At 38.4% G+C, this 14,430-nt stretch overlaps 1 long non-coding RNA gene across 3 annotated transcripts; it reads left to right on the top strand.

Annotated features, from left to right (window-relative positions):
• Positions 1-748: 748 nt before the first annotated feature.
• LOC147314320 (uncharacterized) lies at positions 749-5,409 on the top strand. 3 transcript variants are annotated; one of them, XR_015124643.1, is made up of 8 exons: positions 749-1,353; positions 1,517-1,646; positions 3,139-3,270; positions 3,388-3,487; positions 3,606-3,665; positions 3,755-3,845; positions 4,012-4,169; positions 4,831-5,409. It is a non-coding gene; the product is annotated as an uncharacterized LOC147314320 (long non-coding RNA). The 3 variants fall into 3 exon arrangements; XR_015124644.1 differs by having other exon boundaries at positions 749-1,641; XR_015124642.1 differs by having other exon boundaries at positions 998-1,646.
• Positions 5,410-14,430: the final 9,021 nt, after the last annotated feature.

The following is a 14,430-nucleotide window of genomic DNA, read 5'->3' as shown; positions in this document are numbered from 1 at the left end:
GCATAATTTTATATTATTGTTAATAATAAATTAATTAAAGCAACAAAACAATCTGAAGAGCCGGTTCGGAGCCGAAAGAGCCGGCTCTTTTTAGTGAGCCGAACCGAAAGAGCCGGATCTCTAAAAAGAGCCGGAAATCCCATCACTATTAAATTCAGCAATTAATTCATTTCAGTGCATACATTCAGATTCAAGCATTCACACTGCAGTTTCTTCAGAAAATTTTTTATTTTTTAATGCATAAATGGAATTGGTAATGTATGGAGGACAGTGGTAGGTTTGTAGCTTGAACCTATTCGCTGGAACGTTGAAGACAATATAATTACACAGCAAGCAAGACACAAAGTAGGCAAAGTTCTTCATGTTTCTCGTGCACGGGAGAGACCGGACAAACGCCGTTCCTTCGCTTGACCCCAGTTGCTCTCGTCCGTTCTCCCGTACCACTGTTCTTTTATTGAGGTTACATGAATATGCATAGGTTCATTAACATATGACGTCTACATACACTGTAAAAAAAGTCAGTAAAATATACAGCAAAACACCGTCAAATTCCAACGGTAATGGAGCGTAAAACCAAAAACTTCCTTTTACTGTATTAAATAGATTGAATAACCGTTAATTGGGAGACTGGATAAAACTTTGTTTTTTACTGTAATAAAATGTTGAAATTATAAATATTTTCTGTGAAAACAAATAAATATGCATACATTTTACAATTACATATTTGTAATGTTGAAAATGTCTGAAAAACTTAGATTTTACGGTATTATTTGAGTAAAACTACATCTTTTGGGGTTGTGCACATTGGAATTCACAGTATAAAGCTGTAGATTTTTAAGCAAACAAAAACATTCATTTTTACAGAAACAAGATGTTAAAAAATAGGGTCCACCGTAATAATACAACCAGTACATACCATTAAAAAAAAAGCAAATATCAGCAGTGAAAGACAATAAAACTGATAGTATTTTTTTATTTTAAAATTCAGATACTGATATACAGATTAAAAAGTTAGGCCTGCAGTATATCATTGTTAACCTTCTGATAAAAAAATCAACAGCAAAAGAAGATGTTAAAAATAAAGTTTATGGTTGTGAATAAAATTGATTTCAATAATCTTTTTTAATTATTATTTTAAAACAACTTTATGTTGTTGTGTTTCACGCCATATTATCAGACCACCTTAAGTGGGTCGGCCTTAAATTTTGAATTTGTGTGATCGCTGTTGATTGGTAGCTAAACTGCTGGTAAACTGTGTACAGACGTTTTACGTTCGAATTGCAGAGAAAAAAAATCTGGTAGCAACATTGTGCAGTATGAGCGAACCATTTCACCAAAAAAAGGGGAAGCAAGGTAAGACGTGGCTGCAGCGGTCTGCAGACGTGACTTCTGATCAAATTCGAACCTCCTAAAGAAACAAAGAGCGACGTTACATTGCGGGATGACGTCACCTGAAAATGACCAATAGCGCGGCGCGCTGCTGAGCTGTGTGCCAACCGCTCTTTTTTTCATGCAGGAGACTCAAGTTGGCTTCGCTAACGGACACAGTTTTGAACTCGTATATTAGCGCCATTTATTGCTGCTTGGACCACAGCATCTTCGGAATTTGTAGACATCCTGGCAGCTTACAATTAGTTCGAGGTGAGGTGAGTACATGCAACTTCAAGTTATCTCTGTTATAAAAATCCACCAGCCCAGCGTTTATAGATAATTTTAGCAGTTCGTTTTTTATGAGTGAGGTTGTGAATTTAGTTAGCATTTGTGAGTTGAGTTAGCATTACTGTTGCGAGGGAAGCATTGCTCTGGATTAGTTTCTGTATATGGCGTGCTTAATTCGCTAGGGAGGAATTACCAAAGTACATGGAGTTATGTTAACGTGTAATTTCTGTGGTAAGGTAGTTCAGTCATCAAGGGGCTACGTGCTTCATTGTAAACTGCATCGGAATGAGCCACGTTGTTTCTTTCGGTGTATTGAAGCAGGCTGCAAGCAGACATACACCAGGTATGGCGCGTTTAAGGCTCATTTTTACCGAAGACACTGCCCCCACCCATGTCACTGGTGTGGTGGTGGTTTCTTCGTTTACATGTGCAATGGCGATGTGTGAACGTCAGTGTCAGAACTCTAAAGAGTTAATAGCTCATCTGAAGAGCCATATTGTGGAAGGACACGTGGTCACTTGTCCAGTAAGAGGATGCACAAATACCTTTAGAGTTAAATCATCTTTTACTGCTCACATGTCACGTAAACACAGAGTTTTCAGACAGCAGCATTGGTGATTTATATAGAGAGTCTGCATGTCAATCATCATCTGTTCCAACCACATCAGATGACTTTGTACCCTTGATTTCCGAGCCTGCTGCACAGTCTATTACACATGAAGATAACATGGAAATGCCCCCTGAATTCTGTGCTCTTTTTCTGAGAAACGTTTCACTATTCTACTTAAAATTGCAGGGTCAGTTTCTACTGCCTGCTTCAACCATACAGAACATTGTAGAGGAAATGCAGAACATGCATGAGTTGGGACAGACATACAGTTTGGGTAAACTTGCATCACTGTTAAAAGATGACACATCATTATCAGAGGAGGACATCAACAAAGTCTGTGAGTCTGTCAAAAGCTATGATCTTTTTTCTGCATGTCATACCGGGCCATTGAGGACAGTGCATTCCAGAGCTCAGATCTTTAAAAAAGCCTTCAACTATGCGGAACCAAAGAAAATATTTTTAGGGAGAGATGAAAACAGAAAAGATAGGTTTGCCTATTATGTGCCTTTAAGAGAGACTTTGAGATGTCTGCTAGAGTCTGATCTGTGGCAGAAATCAGAAGAGCCCTCTACTGAGCCTCCTGCTGATGTTCTGTGTGACATAAGTGATAGTAAGCTGTTTTAAATAAAATGATTTTTTTGGTCAAAACCCATTGACTTAATTGATTTCTATCCATTAACATCTTACATGAAGTATGGGTACCAAATGGTTCCACTGAAACACAGTGTGCTGTCACAATAATGGTGCTGTTAGTTTGGTACTTACGAAACACTGTATAAAAGTGTAGTATCAAGCAAGATCAGCTTCATATTTTAAGACCAAAGGTACCACTTGGTGTAAATTGACCTTTATTCACATTCTTTTATCAGACATCTTGGAAATGGGGGGCAGCATAAGGAGTTCCATTACTAAGGTGCTGCCGGACCTGTCTGCCTCAATCCTTGAAATTGTACTGGAGGCACTACAATCATTAGGAGTGGAGACATCTGAGAAACAAACCAGTAAGTATTATGATTTCATTGCACAATAGCCATGAAGGACTTTCTGTTTTTTCTATTATGCTTTGGCCAAGGTCCAAAAAGTACAATTAATCTATTGTTTGTGATATTGTTTTACAGCACCAAATACGGAAATTTCAAGCCAGGCCAGCATATCATCTCCATCTGTTTTAAGGTTTAAGGGTGGTGGCACAGCTAAGACCCAAGAGTCTCTTTCAAGGTTAGTAAAGTAAACAGATTCAAGAAGATATTTTACACATTTCTTTGTCGTCTGTCTCTAAATCTTATTTTGTCTTTATTATGATTAAAAAGGTTTGTTTTGTTCCTGCCCTTTTCAGACACTGAATTTGAGCAGAAACCATAAGGATACTCAAAGGACCTGTGACTCTCAGGAAATGGTGAGATTTCAGGTCATAATCTTTTTTTTTCCATTAAATTAATTTTCCTTTTTCCCTTTACAATATTGCTGTTTTGTTTTTGTAAACAGCATCAAATGAGAGAGACAGATGAAACAGTTTCAAGACAATGGCAGGAAAAAAATGCTGAAGATTGAAACAAACCTTGGCTGGAAATATTTGGTATGTGTTTTACCGTAAATCAAATTGTTGAAAAACATTCAGCTACACTGTAACACAGGGAAACTTGATTTGCACTTATTTTGTTACTTTAATTTCTTGTCTCATTATTTTTGTCAGTTATTATTGTTTATGGTGTATGCCCTTCTTGTTTTCCTTCTGAATGCAGAAGGTATCTAGCCAGTCCACAATGAAAGCTTCGTTGCACCCAATGAGTCTTCTGGCAGAAATGATGGCGGCTGTATTCTTTGGTTTCCCTAAACATCACACCCTGCCTGTTTATACGAGGCTCTTCAATTAAGTCTGCACCCAAAGATTCAATAAGAGGTAAGCAGTGGTATTATTCAAGTTTTGCTAAAGAAAGATGGACAGGAGACACTAATCTTAATCAGCCGAGCTCAGGTTCATGTCCAGGTGAGCAGTTTCATACGCTATAAAATGTAGATTGAATGATAGGTCTCATCACCATGCATTCAGCCATTAACTTCAAGTTCTATGATAAATCAATACGAAACTTAAATACGTTTTCCAACAAATTATGATTGTGATTAGGGCTGTGTTGTCTATGTATAACTTTTACATAAGTAGATTTAAAGTATAACTATTGCCAAAACGCAACCTGGGCTGTTTTTTTTTTTTTGTTTTTTTTACTGTATCGATTTTGATGTGCTCAAATTTATGCCCCGGCCCCCTAGTATTCCCATTCACTGGCTATTGACCACAAAACAAAATCACGGTCAATCTCAAAAACGGCTTGTTTGTCGTAATTATGCTTTTAGATATATGTTTGTCTCGTTTACAGTAAAAAAAAAAAAAACTGAAAAAAACAGCCCAGGTTGCATTTTGACAATAGCTATCCTTTAAGAACTGTATATTTTACACTTAAGAAATCATTTATCATTAGATCTGGTTTTGGCAGCACGTTTTGTTCATTTCTGTGCATTTTGCTCAAGCACTGATCAAACTTTGTCCATTTTTTTTGCTGCAGAGGGGATCCTGCCAGTCCAAAGTGAACTCCTGATGGACATTGAAGTACTCCTGCAGAGCTTGTATCTTCAACACCATGCGCATTAGAAACTCCACCGAGTCCTTTCCTTCACCAAGGCAGGACCCAGTGACTCATTACTGTTGATAGGTCAGGGGCAGGTAATATTTTGTTTCATGTTTATTCATTCCTCCATGGATTACCAGCCATATATGGACACATGCTGTATTCTCAAGATCTATGCTGTTTTGTAGGAATAGAGAAAATAATATGTTTAGTCTGTTTTCAAATGGTATGTCAAATTTTCTCATTGTTTATCAGTAATATTCTCTACCTTGGTTGTATATGAGCATCTTTAGATTTTTCTATATTTAGCGGTTGCAAATGTAAAATGTACGGTAAACCATTTATGTTCCTCATATTGTACTGTATTTTTAGCGGTAAAATACCGGCAGCTGTGGTTGCCAGGAATTTACCGTAAAATGTATCTGGTCAAAATAAAATGCTGTAATTTGTTATACAATTTCACTGTGTTTTTTACTGTCAAAGGTTTTAATAAGGTTTAACATATTTCTGTTATTTTTACAGTTATTTACAATAATAGGGTCTATCCTATTCCTATTACTGTTAAATTAACAACAAATTACTGTAAATATTATTATATTATTACTTTTTTTTTACTGCAAATATCCGTAAAAAGCTATGGAAAGTTGCATTTTTTACATTAAATTGCTGTATAATTGACAAATATATTTGGTTTTTTCTATCATGATTTTGGTAAAATAATACGTTGTCTACCTTAAAAATTAGGGTTACAAAACCAGTATACCGTATTGTCTTTTACAGATTCCACATTTTTTACACGGTATATTCCTGGCAACCACAGCTGCCGGTATTTTACCGTAAATTTGACAGATTTTTTTTTACAGTGTACACACAAAGAGTACCTTGCCTGTGTGTGTGTGTGTGTGTGTGTGTGTGTGTGTGTGTGTGTGTGTGTGTGAGATCAAGATGTGACCCTGTGAAGACTCCCCAAAGCTGGTGCCAGGCGTCTAGCAGATCTATCAAAACAAAAGGCTCTTATACTTAAAGAGATATACGTGTGTTTGCTAAACCATATATCAGCAAGAGAAGATACGACCTCTCCTAGGAGGTGTGTGATCCACGCCAGAACACTCTGTAGAGGAGTGAACGCACTCCCCTCTTCATGCTACACAGAGTTGTTACAGACCTCCTAGGATGAGACATTCTTTCAATCTACAAATGATTATACACCTCTAAGCATATATGGTTAAATATTTCTAAGCATAAATGACAATCAACAATACAAAACCTAACAGACGGCAGGTCCAAGAGAGTGTATCATCAGGTTGTAACAACATGAGATAAATCTTTATTTTACAGGTATATGACAGGATTGTAGGCAAACACTAACCACAATTGTATTAGTTAGCAACTACATAAAAACCTCATCACAAGTAACACATTCATAATTTATCATCTTGGCTGCAGACTAAACTGTACATTTTGTGTTTTATGTTTTATGTACAGGTCCACACCTTTCATTCAACTCTAATTTAAATATGTGGGAAGAACATATAACAGAACTACTAAACTGTATTACATTATCAGATCATTATATTTACAGTACAGCTATTATTCAAAACTTTTCCTGTCTCAAAATGGGCCTTCGGATGGTGGCTACACACTACACTGAACGTGATTGGCCTGATGGCAATCGACGATGGACTCTGTGTTACTGTACAGAGGAGTATGCATTTCTATTGTTATTTCAACTCATTTCATAAATTTAAAAAAGTGTATTACATGACTGACTATGTGAACTCCCACCGCCAAAAAGGAAAACAAAAAAAGTTCAAAGAAATATGTTTGGTGATTTTCCATTAGGTTTTTAAGATTCAGGATCATGTTACTGTATTTATGGATTTGGAGACTGCACAATGAAATAAGAGCTGTAGCACTTTGTGCCACCAAAGGATGAATCTGGTAAAAAGGAAAGACGGTGCTCCAAAATCTGGTGGTAGAGCAGTGAGCCACTTCCCAGATAGCAGCAGGCTGTGGGACTGGGGTTTAATAACCACTTGATCACTGATTTTTACTTTCCACAATAATTAGTTAACACAACAAAACACACCTTTCAGCTTTTCATGAATTTGGAACCTGGGTTTGCTTGGATCCATTTAAATATGCCTGTCTCTAAAGGGTCAACTTCTGTTGTTTAAATGAACTATAAATGAAACAGACATGACAGTCAACACAAAAAGGTTCAGACATTTTGCATAGTGCATGTTTGAGGTGTATTTTTTTTATTTCTAAAAAGTAATTTATTTGACATAATTAACTGGACTACATACTGAACTTAGAGGACAGAAACAAAGGATCGATCCGATACCAATGCAGGCTTTGGTAATACATAGGACAGTTTTCACAACATTAACATGCACAGTGAGTGTTTTTCAGTCAAAGTGTGTTTTCATTGTTTTAATCAATAATGAAGTCACACTGCAGGAACGATATTCAGTCATGTTCATGTTTACTCTTCCAACCACCATGCTGCACTTCCTCCAACTGAGAAATTTTATAGCAAAGTAAAGGCTGACTGGTTTCTGCTGTTGGCTGATTTGCTTTATGCCGCAGTTTTGCTTTTTTCTTCTTCTTCTTTTTTTCTTTGTTTGTTTGTTTGGTCAGTTTACCTTTTGTGAAGAGTTAAATCAATGTGCAACACCTCGAGTTATGTGTTTAGAAATGCATACAGCAGGCCTTTTAAATAACATAGAGATACAGTCACTGTCGTAACTGTTATTTCTGTTTTGATTTGAATATTCCCATCACTGTCTTTACTGAGATTTGGGTAAAATGAGGTTAGTCAGCTTTCTCTGTGTCTCTGGTGCAAAAACTGCTGACCCCCTAAAGTGTTTTGTACTGGCTTCGGTCGTTGCTGTGCTTTTTGGAAGTCGAATTTCCCAGAGGAACCCACCCGAGGGATTAATAAAGTTCTATCTTATCTTATCTTATCTTAATGCTTCATTTAATGTTTGGGATCATCTGGGTTATGAGTGAACAATGGACAGTTGTTTCATGGGAAGGGATTACAGGGGACCACATGTCCACCAAAACAATAACCTCAACAAATGATCATGAAAATCTCTCCAATAGTGCACAGCATGTGTTGCACATTAAAGCCCTTTACATGGCATACTTTAGTCCCATGTAAACAGGATGAGCAAAATGTAATCTGGAATAATTACCTTGGTGTCTTCTATAGTTTTTTCTTTCAGATTCCTTAACTTTCGCATATATATAATAATTTCAATAATTTAACACATAGTCAGATAAGTCACAGGGCTATAATATAAAAGAAAATGTACACAGAAGACCTTTCAGTTCACATTATCCTTGCATAACTGTCCGGCAGGCCTGTGCACCGTGTCTGTCAATATCACATAGTTTATGCATTTCCCACATGAGTGCAGAGTGGACAGAGGAATGGGAAGGGGGCTGATGAAGTAAGAGTTGTGGCTCACAAGCAAGACAGAAATCTTGGTGCACAGTAAAGACTCCAAATCACACTACAAAAATCTTGGCTTGAATTTCAGTGATGGAGTCGATGGGACACAGTGGATGGGAATGATTAGAGAAATCCAGTTCCACACAAGCTCACAATTTTTTTATTGTACTTAAGAAACATTGCATTACTTAAAGATTGGTTGCTAAAGTAGCTGAAAGCACAGTTGCACTAAGGATAAAAGTTCAGCCCAGCAGAAAAACAGTTCAACTACATTATAAAACAAAATCAAATTTGTGATCAGCAGCATCACAGAAGGTTCAGTTTATTTGCTTTTCTTTCATATTAAGGAATAAAACTGCCTCAGACGCACAGGCCTACAGACCGGCCAGCAGCTCCCAGTAACCACTACGGAAAAATGTTACATTTTAATGGGGGCTGTGCGAGAAAATAAAATGAAATAAAAAAGAAAACACAGTTACAGTCAATTATTCCTATAATTAATTTGTACTGAAATCAAATCAGATTAATATTTTTCTATTGCAAACAATAAATCAGAATTACATTTAAGTTTTATTTTGGGATTTAACACAAACCTAACAATAATCTATAAGAATTATCACTCAGCTCTGGATATCTGTTTAGATTCATGGAACATTTCGACCTTTTTTTGCCATTTTCTGCAGAAATCTTGTTCGGTGCAAGCGTGCTGCCACACGTACACAACAACAAAGTTAGCAACTTTTGAAGCATTAAGCAAGTGAAGTGCAGCATTGAGCAGCACTAGATTACTGCTTTAAGAATCCCTTTAAGGAATGCATTGATTAAAGTGTCAATATGACCATGCAGTTTAAGAGGAAGTGCAGCACACAAGTACATTAGTAGGAAATGTATAACCACAGGCTGAAACTTGATTCGGCTGTGTTTTGATAGCACAGTGTTAATTTGTATTGATGACATTATACTATCCTGAAACATTTACTTACAGTATCTTGAGAGATAGAACAAGATAGAAAACGATACATGGTTAGTTTACTTGCCAGTGATGCTGAAAGTTGCTGAAGTTGATCATCTCTGTACAGGCTGTCAGTGCTGATTAGTCAAATATGATGTAACTCTGATGTTTTCTCCCAATCTAAGCTGGTTCATTCTCATATTGTCCCCCTCTCTCATTCTCGGTCTCTCTCACACACACACATACACACACACAGCGGGGATTAGTCACTTCTCAGTGGAAACTTAAACAGACAGTCAACCACTTAACCTGCCTAATAGGAGTGATTTCCAGTGTAAGATTTCATTTAGCAACTGATGACAAGCTTTGCATTACTCCTCCCAACAGAAATAAGGAAGATAGAGACATTGTTGCCACAGAAACCTGGAACGAGACACTCCAGCATTTGCATAGAGCTTAATTTGATCTACTTGAGATTGCAACCTCCTTCCACTTGATGTAATTAAACCGAGAGATGTGACTAATTAAGTTGACGGTGAGAAACGAGAACACGGCAAAGGCGGCTGATGTACCGGCAGACGATAGTAAATATTGACAAGGGACGTTGATTGGGAGCGAACAGTATTACTGGGTGAGGACTGTAGCAATGTCAGGATAGTCATCATACACACAGATAATGTGAATGTCGTGTTGTGCACCGTCCACGTTTGTGTAAATGCCGCGTGCGTGAGCAAATTATTACTAAAAACAGAATGCGATGATTTGCAAATCTCATAAACCCATAAAAACTCATTTTGAATTTGATGACAGCAGCAGGTCTCAAAAAAAGTTGGGACTGAGCAGCGAAAGGCTGGAAAAGTAAATGGTACTAAAAGAAACAGCTGGAGATGCATAATGCAACTAATTAGGTTAAAAGACTACAGATCTGTAACATGATGGGTGTAAAGAACATCTTAGAGAGGCAGAGCTTCACAGAGGTAAAGATGAGCAGAGGTTCACCACAGAGTAAAAACTTTAAATATCTCATCAGCTGCAGTGCATCATATCATCAAAAGATTCAGATAATCTGGAGAAATCTCTGTGTGCAAAGGACAAGGCTGAAAATCAATACCAGATGCTGATGATTATGTGATGGAAATCATTGCATGGTTTCAGGAACACTTCCAGAATTCGCTGTCTGAACACAGTTCAAAATGAAATCCATAAATACAGGTTAAAGTTCTGAAATTGGCAGCTTGAACATGTGGAAAGGCACCATCGCTGTAGAAAGGTAAATACAGGTTTTATATACAGGTATTAGAGCAACATGTGCTCCGATCCAAATTACAATTTTCAAGGAAGGCCTTGCATATTTACAAAAGCATGACTTCATAGGAGAAGAGTTCGGATGCTGAATTGGCTTGCCTGCGGTCCAGACCTTTCACCATTTAAAATCCTGTATCAGACAAGAGTGAGACAACATTCCTCTCCCCAAAATCTAACAGCTGGTCTCCTCAGTTCCCAGATGTTTATGGACTGCCTCTAAAAGAAGAGGGAATCACATATCACATCACATATTCAACAATCATTGGATATGTGAGACTGGCAGTGAAGCTGAGGAAATCTATGCAAATCTTTGGAGCAAGTATAGGCAAATTTGCAGTGCTGATCAACAGCATTTTGTAAGTCCTGACATATGAAGCCACAGTAAAGACTGGAAATCACACTACACTATGATTGTGTGTTATCTAACATTCACCTCATAAAACCCAAATCTGCTATTATGTAAACGGCTCCAACAAAGAACGAGGGCTCACCGCGAGGCCGAATCTGCTAAATCACACTAGGACATGCATGTAGCTCGAAGATGCTGTTATGACTGACTGAAAGGCTCCTGGCTGGGCGGTTTGTTAGTTTAGGGTTGCAGTTATCTCCCCCTAACAAGTGCAGCACAGAAATAAGATGGGAACAGCTCCATACCATGGTTAAATGTGACACATTCTGATTGATGTCACTGATTGAACCTGCTAGAGCAGGGACGTCATATTCATTTTACACCACAGGCCACATATAGGCCATTTTGATTTAAATTCTCCTTTCTTTCAGTTTAAAGAAGTTTAACTAGACATTTAGTCCCTGAGAGATTTTAATAAAGGATAATAAGTGCAATTTCAATAACACATCTCTGTAGTAAATAAAATAAATCTATCAACACGACTCTCTGGGCTTAAATTGTATGAAATAAATGTGTAAAGTTACAGAAAATGTTCTGCTAGCACATTGGCCAGACTGTCCTGTAATTATAAGACAAAATGTTTTTGTTAATTTCTCTGAAAATGTCCTTTTATTTAGAAAAAAAAAACGCAGGACAGAACTTTTATATCATTTAATGGTATCTCTTGGTTAATAACCATGGTGAAAGGTCACACACCCCGCGTTAGAGGATCCTCAAAAGTCACACATGCACACGTGTAATCAAAGCGCATGTATATCTCATTGACAAGAATAAGCATGCGTTGTACTTTTGCATGCCTTACATTTGGTCTCATATGAGCACACTGTATGCCTTTAAATGAGAGCCTCTGAACCTGTTGCACACACTCATATGCCCGTACGAGCGGCCTGCTTATTACTGTAACATTTGGCAGATGTGTTTTCCCAGATGAAATTCTTGGGCCAATCTGTGCAGAGCCCAGAGGCCTCGTTCACTTCATTTAGAGCTTTTATGATGCTGCAGCAGATGGAGAGACTTTAAAAGTACATAAAAGAACAGATGTTAATATGAGCGTTGCTGGTCTGCTCCACCACGTTCTCCCTTTCTGGCTGTATCTATTTGTTTATCAACCTTCATGTGACGTCGATCGCATTTGTGTACAGCGATGTTTTCCGGAGATTCAAAAAAAACCAAAACACCCTCACACATTTATTTTAATACTGCCTCTTTCAAATGAATTCAAGTGCATTATACACATGTACATTAGATATAATCGCTGAATGTGATTCATTGAGTGTCACGATCCTGGGTCTTAGGACCCAGTGTTTTGAGTTTTAGTTCATTTTGATGTTTATAGTATGTTTAGCTCATTAGGCCTCCTATGTTGATTTGCTTATTAGTTCCCCCTTGTGTTTCAACCCATGTTAAGTCTCCCCTGCCCTTCATGTCTCTCTGTGCCCCCTCTGTTCTGTTTATGGTGTGTCTTTGCATGTTTGAGTTTCTTGTTTTCTGTCACCCTGCATTGTGCATTATGTTCTCATGGTTGGTCTTTTGTTACTCCCTCTAGTCTAGTCTCTTGTGTTCAAAGCTGAGTATTTCCCTCTGTGTATTTTGGTTCTTAGACCTCTGCCTTATGGTTTGTCTCTGTTTCTTAGTTGCTGTCTCCACTGTGTCTAGTTCGCGTCTCTGTGTGATACTTCCTGTTTTACTTTGAAGGTCCATGCCTCATGTGAGTGTTTCTAGTTTTGCGTCTCTGTCTCGTCCAGTCCTGATTTCTCCCAGCTGTGCCCTCCTTCTGTGTCTCATTCCCTCGTTATCCCTCTGTGTATTTAAGCCCTGTGTTTCTCTTTGTCAGTGTCGTAGTCTCCATCATAGCTGTGTGATTTTTCCCTGTGGCTCCTTGTGCTTTAGTTTTTCCAGTTTAGTTTATTTTGTATTGTTTTTCGTGTCCCACTCCACGCCAGCAATAAAGCTGTGTTTTTTGAGTTTACCTTTTGTCTCTGTGAGTTTGCGTTTGGGTCCTCTCCTGCCTGCCACACAGCCGAATCATGACATTGAGCTTCAATGGAGCCACTCAGCAAAGCAGAGCAGGCAGCACCCACGCACACTTTTACCTTTAATTGAATTTTAATCTGTGTTTGCGGTCACAAATCATGCAGCGCGGGGTAATTATCTATTAACGATAATGTTATTGGATTTACATGGAAATGCCAAGCCAGCAAACTGAACTTGTGGTGTGGTCATGAGCAGACAGTGTAATCAGCAGATGCTGCTGGCTGGGCAGTGGCTTTTGTTTCTGGAACGGTAGCTGACAGAGAGGGTTTCTCGTGTGCAGCGAGCAGATACAAGACAATGGCAACCCTGCCTCCATGCTGCCCATCTTCCTGTGATACATGTCTGTTTTTCTCTGTGTCTGCATCTCTCTGCCACCCCCTTGCTGCTCTCTCCCTCTCCGTGTCCTCCAGTGGTCTCATTAGGGCGGGACTGTGAAGGGAAGGTGAGATGGTTACTGTGACAACAGCTGGGCTGTCCACCAGCGTGTCCTCTGTTGTTGACTTGGCTGTCTCTGACCACTACTGTGTGTTTTTTAACATCACCGGTTTTATTCAGCGGAAGACCTCGGTGCGAACTGTGAGGAGGCGCTATCTGACCTCTGAAGTGGCTGCAAATTTTACCAGGGTTTTAGTCAAATGCCCCCCTGTGATTTTACCTGCACCCTGCGATTTGATTTTTAGTTATTTTAACAGCAAACTGAAGAAAAGCCTTGACTCCGTTGCTCCACTCACCACCAAAAAGATTAACGTAAAACATGCATCACCCTGGAGAAACGAAGAAGTCAAAAAACTCAAAAGAAATTGCAGGGCAGCAGAAAGGAGATGGAGGAAAAATAAAAATAATATCAACCATCAAATATTTTCCGAGCAACTTAAAATGTACAATAATACATTAAGGAAGTCAAGAAATTCATACTTCGCCAAAATAATCAGTATTAACAAAAATAATCCCAAGGTCCTCTTTTCCACCATAGATCATTTATTTAACCCTGATTTTAACAGCAAAGAACCCCCACAGACTCGCTCTGTGAGCAGTTTGCAGACCACTTCAGGGGAAAGATCAGCGCCATCAGATCTGATATTTTATCTAATCGCGATATGATTGTAAACACATCTGAGGGCTCGATTGTACCTGAGGAGACACTGGACAGCTTTGTCCTGGTTAATGCTGAGAACTTTCAGAAGGTTTTCTCCACAGTGAGACCCACCACATGTCTTTTAGATCCAATTCCTTCTTCACTCTTTAAAACACTTTATGGATTTTTTGAGGCTGAGCTTTTATACATGATGAATTGCTCTCTTCAGTTGGGTGTCTTCCCTGCTGCCTTTAAAACGGCGGTGGTGAGGCCCCTTCTGAAGAAGAGCAATTTGGATT

This window comes from Aulonocara sp. 'chitande type north' Nkhata Bay, linkage group LG14 (genome assembly GCF_057382095.1).
Source record: "Aulonocara sp. 'chitande type north' Nkhata Bay isolate Kocher_YH1m ecotype deep benthic linkage group LG14, A_spYH_male_GT1.1, whole genome shotgun sequence".
In the NCBI taxonomy this organism is placed as follows: Eukaryota; Metazoa; Chordata; class Actinopteri; order Cichliformes; family Cichlidae; genus Aulonocara; species Aulonocara sp. 'chitande type north' Nkhata Bay.
Note: the sequence above shows the minus strand (reverse complement) of the source record. Positions and strands in the feature narration are given on the sequence as shown.